General features: G+C 49.1%; 1 protein-coding gene and 1 long non-coding RNA gene across 2 annotated transcripts in view; one reads left to right on the top strand and one right to left on the bottom strand.

The window, feature by feature from the left end:
* The window catches only part of LOC138866489 (uncharacterized), a 216,396-nt gene that overhangs the window by 3,427 nt on the left and 203,721 nt on the right, over positions 1-9,248 (bottom strand). The gene's annotated exons all lie outside the window — the stretch shown is intronic.
* Gbs-70E (Glycogen binding subunit 70E) overlaps positions 2,467-9,248 on the top strand; it is a 16,886-nt gene continuing 10,104 nt past the window's right edge. The window contains exon 1 of the mRNA XM_070139541.1: positions 2,467-2,645. The gene's annotated coding sequence lies outside the window, so the exon portion shown is untranslated. The remainder of the gene's footprint in view (positions 2,646-9,248) is intronic.

Here is a 9,248-nt window from a genome sequence, read left to right as displayed (position 1 = left end):
AAAAAAACACAGAAAGAGAACCACAGCAGACATCACAACCCCCTCCATACTACATACACCCCTACCCACTCCCTACCCCCCCCCCCCCCCGCTGCCCAGCACCCTCTCCACCGCCTGGACATCCCGCCAAGACATGCCCATACCTTCATCCTCATATGGGTATCCATTTGCCCACGCGTGCCCCATAAATAGCGTGCTCTAATGGGTCCTTCGCTAACAGCTGTAGTTCAAATCGCTAGTTTGTTGAGGTTGTGAGCTCCGGGGTTGTCGTTTGAGGGTTGTAGGACGAGTAGGTGGGGGGGGGGGGTCTGGTCTCTTTTCTTTTCGTTTTGTTTCTGGTTATTTTCGTTTTTTTGTGGGTTTTTTCTCGTTCGCTCTCGCTCTCTCTGTCTATCTGTCTGTCTGTCTGTCTCTGTCTCTCTGTCTCTGTCTCTGTCTCTGTCTCTGTCTCTGTCTCTGTCTCTCTCTCTCTGTCTCTCTCTCTCTCTCTCTCTCTCTCTCTCTCTCTCTCTCTCTCTCTCTCTCTCTCCTCCTTCCCTCTCCCTCTCCCTCTCCCTCTCTCCTCTCTCCCCTTCCCTCTCCTCATCCCTCTCTTTCTCTCCCTCTCCCTCTCCCTCTCCCTCTCCCTCTCCCTACTCCCTCTCTTCCCTCTCCCTCTCCCTCTCCCACTCTCCCTCTCCCTCTCCTCTCCCTTATCTCCCTCTCCTCTCCTCTCCCTCTCCCTCTCCCTCTCCCTCTCCTCCCCCTCTCCCTCCCCCTCCCCCCGTACAAGGCGAACGGGGGCACGTCCGAAGAGCCGGCGTTCAGGGATAGCGCCCGTAGCCCCAATGGCTTCCCCCTTAGCGGTAGTTCCTCACCTCCCTTTCGTCTCCGTCCGCGGCAGAACGGTAAACTCTCCTCTTCTCCTCTCCTCTTGTTTACCGTTCTCGCATCTCTCGCACTTACTCCTCTTTTGGCTCTTATTTTTTTTTTAACTCTTCTCGGTCTACCCTGTGGCCCCGAGAGTTTGTGAATACGTTTTAGCCATATCCAGTGTTTATTTTGAACGTACCTGCGGCCGTTCGAGGTTACCCGGGCACCCCCATGGCAGAAATCAGCTGAGCGGACCCTGAAGACCTGCGCTGATTGGTGGAGCCCCGTGCATAGTGACACACCCCCTTTCCTATTGGCTGAGGCGCGAGAGGAACACGTGATCAGTCGCTGCTCTTGCGCGTTGGGAGGCAGACCGAGCTCTCCAAGGCGCGGGCGGGGCTGCCAGGCGTAGGGGCCGATGGTGGGTTTTTATTAAAGGCTTTTAAATTTTGTTGGATTTTATTTTTCTGTTTGTTGTTATTGTTGTTATTACTGTTGTTTTGCATCTGGGTTGAAGGATGAGGGCGTGGGATTGGATATTGATGAGTGTGGGTTTGTCTGTTTTTTATTAATATTTCCTTTTTTATTATTGTTTTTTTTCTTCGTTTTCGTTCTTGTGGTTGTGATTTCCGAGTTTTTTTTTCTCTCTTCTTTCGGTTTCGTGGTTGTGAGTGACACCTGCCGGGAGGGGAGGGGCAGGTGGTTCATTATCGCTCGCTTTACCATCTCCTTTTTCCGTTTTTCTCGTATTTTCTCTTCGTCTCTTCTTCCGCTTTACTCGTATTTTCTCTTCGTCTCTTCTTCCGCTTTACTCGTATTTTCTCTTCGTCTCTTCTTCCACTTCTTTCAATATTTTCTCTTCGTCTCTTCTTCCGCTTTACTCGTATTTTCTCTTCGTCTCTTCTTCCGCTTTACTCGTATTTTCTCTTCTTCTCTTCTTCCGCTTTACTCGTATTTTCTCTTCTTCTCTTCTTCCGCTTTACTCGTATTTTCTCTTCTTCTCCTTCTCTCCTTATGCGGACTCACCTCTCCATCCGTTCTTCTTGTCCCATTCCTCTCTCCACTTCCTTCCTCCTTCCTCACATTCCCTTCATTCCGTTCCTTTCTTTCTTTAATGTTTTCCCTCAATTCTCTTTTCCACGCCTCTTTCCCATCCTTTTTTTACCTCTTCTCTCCTTTCGTCCCTTTCCTCTCCTTCCCTACGTTCTTTCCCTCCATCTGCTGCTCCCTCTCTCCCTCTCCCTCCCTCTGCTTTTCTCTCTCTCCCTCCCTCCCTCTGTTTCTCCCTCTCTCCCTCTGCTTTCTTCTCCCTCACTCGCTCTCCTTCCTTTTCCCTCCTTCTTTTCTCATCCTCCCTCTCCCTCCCTCTGTTTCTCCCTCTCATTCCTTCTCCCTCCCTCCCTCTCTCTCTCTCTCTCTCTCTCTCCCTCTCCCTCTCCTTTCTTCTCTCTCACTCCCTCTCCTTTCTTCTCCCTTCCTCTCCTTTCCTCCCTCCCTCTGTTTCTCCCTCTCTCCCTCTCCTTCCTTCTCCCTCCGTCCCTCGCGTCGCCGGTGCGGTACGACACTTTGGGCCGAGTGCTAGGCGAAGGGGAAATTTCTCCCGAGTTCCACGACGCCCGGTCAGTTCGCTTGGAAACGTAGCGTGAGGCAGACCTGCCGGGAGAGATCGCTGCTGTTCTGTGCGCGCGTGATCCAATTCTTTATTTTTAAAAAATCGGAAAAAAGGCTTTTAAATCATATGACCACGCTCGTTGTGGTTTGTGCTCTTACTTCGAAGACACTTATAATACCTAGTAAGTGACCTTCATCCTGGATCTATTAAGTGGTGTTCAAGTGGTAGAAAAATATATATGGTGTATGGCTGGATATTATTCAATTATTCTCATAACATGTATATTTAAATGATTGTAAATAACCATGGATAGATGAGCGACAGTGTTGTTTATGTACACATATGTTTGGTATAAAAGTGATTCCATAAAAGCAACTTAAAAAAACACAAAAATAATAAAATAACAAGTAGAGAAAAAATTAAAAAATTGCGAAACACGTTTTAAATGTATTTATTTTTGTTTATTTTGACGCCAAGTTGTCAAGCTAAGTAGAAAGTGTCAAGTACCGCATCCAGGTAACAAAAAATACATTGGTTTGTGTTTCAGAAACTTATAAACATTGATTAAGAGTGTTCTGTGTAGGCCTATGTGTGTGACAGATTTTCTAATCTATCAGTTTATCTCTTTCTCTATCTGTCTGTCAGTTTATCTCTCTCTGTCTATGAACTTATCTCTCTCTATCTGTCTGTCAGTTTATCTCTCTCTGTCTATCAACTTATCTCTCTCTATCTGTCTATATGTTTATCAATTTATCCCTCTATCTGCCTATATGTATATCAATTTATCTCTCTCTATCTGTCTATGTTTATCAATTTATCCCTCTCTATCTGTCTGTCTATGTTTATTTTTCTCTCTTGTCTATCCATCTATCTATCAAACTCACTCTCTCTCTCTCTCTCTCTCTCTCTCTCTCTCTCTCTCTCTCTCTCTCTCTCTCTCTCTCTCTCTCTCTCTCTCTCTCTCTCTCTCTCTCTCTCTCTCTCTCTCTCTCCTCACAAGAGAGAGTGAGGTTAGCGATATCGATCCCGTGGAAGCCAAACAGATAATTTCATGACCTGAGATTCACTGCGCCGGAGTGTGACCTGGAATACACACTTGTCTGGAAGGGTGAGATCCCGAGGCGAGCTGGTGGAAAGGTTATTTGCATCGGGTGACCTGACCTCCCACCCCCATGGCTTCTCCCTATCTCCCTCCTCCCCCTCACTTCCCTCCCTCCCTCCATCCCTCCTTCCCTTCTCTTTTCTTCCCCAATCCTTCTCTCTCTCTCTCTCTCTCTCTCTCTCTCTCTCTCTCTCTCTCTCTCTCTCTCTCTCTCTCTCTCTCTCTCTCTCTCTCTCTCTCGCTCTCCCTCCCTCTCTCCCTCCCTCCCTCCCTCCCTCTCCCTCCCTCCCTCCCTCCCCATTGCCCCCTAGCTTCACTTACCCACGTCATTCGCCACCCATACATACCCGCATGCCCAGCGCCCCTTTCACCCACCCTCAGCGATGCCCAACCGCCGTCACTGCGGGCGTTAGTGAGGTCCTGGGTATGGAGGGAGGTGGAGAGTTGGGTGTTAAGTGTTCATTTAGGGAGCGGTGGGTATAGGCTTAGAGAGAGGTCGATATATGTATATGTTGGATTCTAGAAATGGACAGGAGAGAGAGAGAGAGAGAAAGAAAGAAAGAGAGAGAGAGAGAGAGAGAGAGACAGAGAGAGAGAGAGAATGATACCCATATGGTAGCGCCAGAACTTCGCATTTTCTATAGTATTATGTGAATGAATCATGCCCACAAATGCCCACGCACTCTCCTATTTCAACGACAAAGATCTGCAGCGTATTTTGAAGGCCCCGAGACGTAAGATCTAGCCGGGGGGGGGGGGGGGGGGGTAGTGTACCATATGGAAGGGTGATTATCAAGGGATAACTTAACAGCTGTTTAGGAACGTGTAACTTATAGCTTTGCGAGTTAGTTTGGTGTGTCGTGGGAAAGAGGGAAAGAGAGAGAGGTAGGTAGGTAGATGTAGATGGCTTTGTTGGGTAGATAAAGGGAATGAAAGGTAGGTAGATATAGATAGTTTTGTTGGGTAGATAAAGGGAATGAAAGGTAGGTAGATATAGATGGCTTTACAGGCAGGTCAACAGAATAAAAGGTAGATAGCTGTAGATACTTCTATAATGCAGATATCTACGTAGATAGTGTTAGAAAGATAATCCGATAAGAAGTAGATACCTTTACGGGGTTTAGTGACAAGATAAGCGGAGGGAAGTAGATAGTTGAGGTAGACGGATGGAAGTAGACAGCTGTAGATGCATTGTTGCTTCTGAATGTACTGCCATCTGGTGTCTGGATGTCAATGCGTCTCGGGGACTCGCTGTCACTCACGTACACACTGGAGACAGGATGTGGGGCATATCCGGGGAGAGGGAGAGGGAGAGGGAGAGGGAGAAGGAGAGGGAGAGGGAGAGGGAGAGAGAGAGGGAAAGAGAGAGTAAGAAAGAAAGAGAGAGAGAGAGAGAGAGAGAGAGAGAGAGAGAGAGAGAGAGAGAGAGAGAGAGAGAGAGAGAGAGAGAGAAAGACAGAGAGAGAGGGAGGGAGGGAGAGAGAGAAAGACAGACAGACAGAAAAGAGAGAGAGAGAGAGAGGGAGAGGGAGAGGGAGAGGGAGAGAGAGAGAGAGAGAGAAGGAATAATTCTTTTAATTGATTCACAGTTGATCTAGATAACCGCGGCGTTGTTTTGAATCGGTCGATATTGGTTTCAAAAGCAAAACGTAGAGGTGTTGAAAGATGTCACTGCGCAATATGTCATCTCCATTTCCTCCTCCTTTTCTTTCTCATTATTCTTCATCTTCTCCTCCTACTCCTCCTCCTCCAGCTCCTCCAGTTCCCTTTCCTCCTCTTCCTCCTCCTCCAGCTCCCTTTTCTCCTCCTCCAGTTCCTCCTCCTCCTCCCCCAGTTCCTCCTCCTCCTCCTCCTCCTCCCACTGTGTCCCCGTGTTGCTAGGTGGAAGAAATTATGAGCTGTCTCCCCCCTCCCCCTCTCCCTCCCCCCCCCTGCAGGAAAGAGATGGGGTGAAGGGAGAAGCGTGATTGATAGGGAGACTCAGTGGATAATCTTCTCCCTTTTTCTCGAGCCCAGAAATAGGATTTAATGAGCCTGGCGGACTGGCGGAGATGAGGGCACAGAGAGGACAGAAATAGTGCCTACTTGGTGACTGCCTGCTGCTCCCTGCTCCCTGCTGCTTGCTCCCCCCACCCCCCTTTCCCATCCCCGGCACCTCGCCTGCTGAAATTCCGGAGTTGGGGAGGTGCTGCCATCTCTCTTCTTCTTCTTCTCCTCTCTCTTTCTCTGTCTCTCTTTCTCTCCTCTCTCTGTCTCTCTCTCTCTGTCTCTCTCTCTCTCTCTCTCTCTCTCTCTCTCTCTCTCTCTCTCTCTCTCTCTCTCTCTCTCTCTCTCTCTCTCTCTCCTCTCTCTCTCTCTCTCTCTCTCTCTCAGCTCTCTTTCTCTCTCATTCTCCTCTTTCTCCGGTTCTCTCTCATCCCTCCCTCCCCCTCCCCTCCTCCTCCTCCCCCCCTCCTCCTCCCCCGTTCCACGTCAGCCCCGCTCGTGTCGCGTTGGATTTCGTCAGGTGTAAATATTTATAATAATTTCAGTTTCAAAAGTCCTTCCAGGTTGCATATCCGTTGCACGCGGAATGCTTTTTATTTTTTTTCTCTCTCTCTCTCTTTCTCTTTCTCTCTCTCTCTTTCTCTCTTTCTCTCTTTCTCTCTTTCTCGCTCTTTCTCTTTCTCTTTCTCTTTCTCTCTCTCTCTTTCTCTCTCTCTTTCTCTCTATCTCTTTCTCTCTCTCTCTTTCTCTCCCACTCTCTTTCTCTCTTTCTCTCTCTCTTTCTCACTGTCTCTCTCTCTCTGTCTCTCTCTCTCTCTCTCTCTCTCTCTCTCTCTCTCTCTCTCTCTCCTTCCTCCTCCTCCTTCTCTTTTTTTTTACCACCTTCTCTTCTCTTTCCCTCTCTCTTTCTCTTTCTCTCTCTCTTTCTCTCTTTCTCTCTCTTCTTTCTCTCTTTTTTCTCTCTTTCTTTCTCTCTCTCTCTCTCTCTCTCTCTCTCTCTCTCTCTCTCTCTCTCTCTCTCTCTCTCTCTCTCTCTCTCTCTCTCTCTCTCTCTCTCTCTCTCTCTCTCCTTCCTTCCCCCCTCCCTCCCTCCCACGTTTGTATTTTTCGATCGAATTAAATTAATTTGTGAAGTGCTGAAAGGGAGAAGGAAGTTGATGGATAAATAATTGATGGATAAATCGAAGCGGGTATTTGTGGATAATCCTTTCTGCTTTTGTATTTGGCTCAAGGTAGAAGCGGGTATTTGTGGATCGCTAAAAGGTTTTCGGGAAGTCTGTCGGTTAAAGGGATGTGTTGTAGGTATTGTGGCGGTCTCTTCGTCTTCATTTATCCGTTGTCTTGAAGTGCTTCTCCTGTTTTTTTTCTCTTCTTCTTCCTTCTTTATCCTATCCTCTTCCTTCTTCTTCCCTTTTCCTTTTCTTCTCCTTCCCCACTTTTGATATTTCTCCTCCTCCTTACTCCTCCTCCTCCTTCTTTCCCCCCTCCTCCTTCTTCTTCTTTCCCTCCTCCTTCTCCTTCTCCTCCTCCTCCTCCTCCTCCTTCTTCTTTCCCCCCTCCTCCCTCTCCTTCTTCTTTCCCTCCTCCTTCACCTCCTCCTCCGCCTCCTACTTCTTCTTTCCCTCCCCCTCCTCCTGCTTTCCCCCCTCCTCCTCCTTCTTCTTTCCCTCCTCTTATTCCTCCTCCTCCTCCTCCTCCTCCTCCTCCTCCTCCTCCTCCTCCTCCTTCTCCTTCTCCTTCCTCTTTCCCTTCTCCTCCTTCTCCTCCTTCTATTACTCCTTCAAGACCCCAGGGCAAGAAATAGATAATGATCCCGCCTTCACTAGTCTATTTTCCCACGCCTTTTAAACTCATCGAGCAGATTAATATGCTGCGGTTGTTGTCATCACCAACATCATCATTGTTGGTGGTGGTGGTGGTGATGTTGTCGGGGATGGTGGTGATAGAGTTGGTGGTGGTGGTGATGATGTTGGGGATGGTGGTGGTGATGATGTTGGGGATGGTGGTGATGACGTGGTGGTGATGATGTTCGAGGTGGTGGTAATGGAGCTGGTGGTGGTGGTGATGTCGGGGATGGTGGTGATGACGTGGTGGTCGTGATGTTGTTGGGGATGGTGGTGGTGATGATGGAGTTGGTGGGGATGGTGGTGATGTCGGGGATGGTGATGGCGTGGTGGTGGTGATGATGTTGGGGATGGTGGTGATGTTGTCGGGGATGGTGGTGATGTTGGGGATGGTGGTGTGGTGGTGGTGACGTTGTTGGGGATGGTGATGATGGAGTTGGTGGTGATGGCGTGGTGGTGGTGATGTTGTTGGGGATGGTGGTGGTGGTGATGTTCGTGGTGGTGCTGCTGTTGGTATCATTATTGTTTGTGGTATTTTCGTGACAGGTTTCGGTCCCTGCATTCCGTTTCGCGGCGAGAGAGAACAAAAGTATTTACCGGTCTGTTGGGTCGGTTACTGTTGTCGTTTGTTTGTTTGTTTGTTTATTTCCTGTTTGTTGTGAATGGAAGACCCGAGACCTTTTTTTTATTTCTATTTTTTGATTAATTTATTTATCTTTTTTGAATGAATTATAAACTTTTGTCCTCGAATTATTCCCATACGTACGTGACCAAAATGTATTTTTTTTTTTAATTAAGAAGTTATATGATGTTTTTTTTTTTTTTGTTCTTGGCCTGTGAGCGCGAAGACGAAGGATCACATTACAGGAAGGGAAGGAGGAAGGGAGAAAATCCTTGCTTGTGGCTCTTCCGCTTCGGCTTGTGTTAAGGTTGAGGGAAATTTTGTAATTGTCATTGTGGCTTGTGCAAGGGAGGGAGGGAGGGAGGGAGGGAGAGTGTAGGGAAGGAGGGAGGGAGAGAGAGAGTGTAGGGAAGGTGGGAGGGAGGAGGGGTGAGTAGGGAGAGAGGGAGGGAGGAGGGAAGGAAGGAAAGTGGGAGGGAGGAGGAGAGAGTACGGAAGGGAGAGAGGGAGGGAGGAAGGGGAAGTAGGAAAGAGGGAGAGTGGAGGGAGAAGGAAAAGGAAGGAAAGTCAGAGGGGAGGGAGGGAAGAGAGGAGAGAGTGGGGAAGGAGGAGCGAGGGAGAGGGAGGGAGGAAGGGGGGAGAGGGAAAGATGGAAAGAAGAAGGAGGAAGGGAGAGGGAGAGGGAAAGGAAGGTAAACTAATTAACACAGTATGGGAGAAGGCACAGGAAATGTATGGTACGTAATTTGGTTAGTAGTGAGGGAGGGGGGGGAGGAGAGAGAGGGGGGAAGAAGGAGAGATTATTCCCTTTCTCCCGCACTCCCTCTCCCTCCCTCCCCCTCACCCCCTCGCCTCACCCCCTCTCTCCCTCGACCCCCTCTCTCCCTCATCCCTCTCATCCCCTCACCCCCTCTCTCCCTCCCTCCCCCTCACCCCCTCTCTCACTCATCCCCTCATCCCCTCACCCCCCCCCCCTCCCTCAACCCTTCCAGTGATGTTAGATTACGACCTTCATAGGAGAGTGAGACTGGGTGGTCGCGGGCGGGGTCGTCTGCCTCCCCCTCACCCCCCCTCCCCTCCTCCCCTCCCTCCCCGTTTTCTCCCTCCTTCCAGCGGCGAGGGAGGAGGAGGAGGAAGACGCGGGTGTCTCCTTTTGACCGCTGTCTCTCTGGCTCTTTTCTTGTTTCTGATTCTCTCTCTCTCTCTCTCTCTCTCTCTCTCTCTCTCTCT

Source organism: Penaeus vannamei, chromosome 3 (genome assembly GCF_042767895.1).
Source record: "Penaeus vannamei isolate JL-2024 chromosome 3, ASM4276789v1, whole genome shotgun sequence".
In the NCBI taxonomy this organism is placed as follows: Eukaryota; Metazoa; Arthropoda; class Malacostraca; order Decapoda; family Penaeidae; genus Penaeus; species Penaeus vannamei.
Note: the sequence above shows the minus strand (reverse complement) of the source record. Positions and strands in the feature narration are given on the sequence as shown.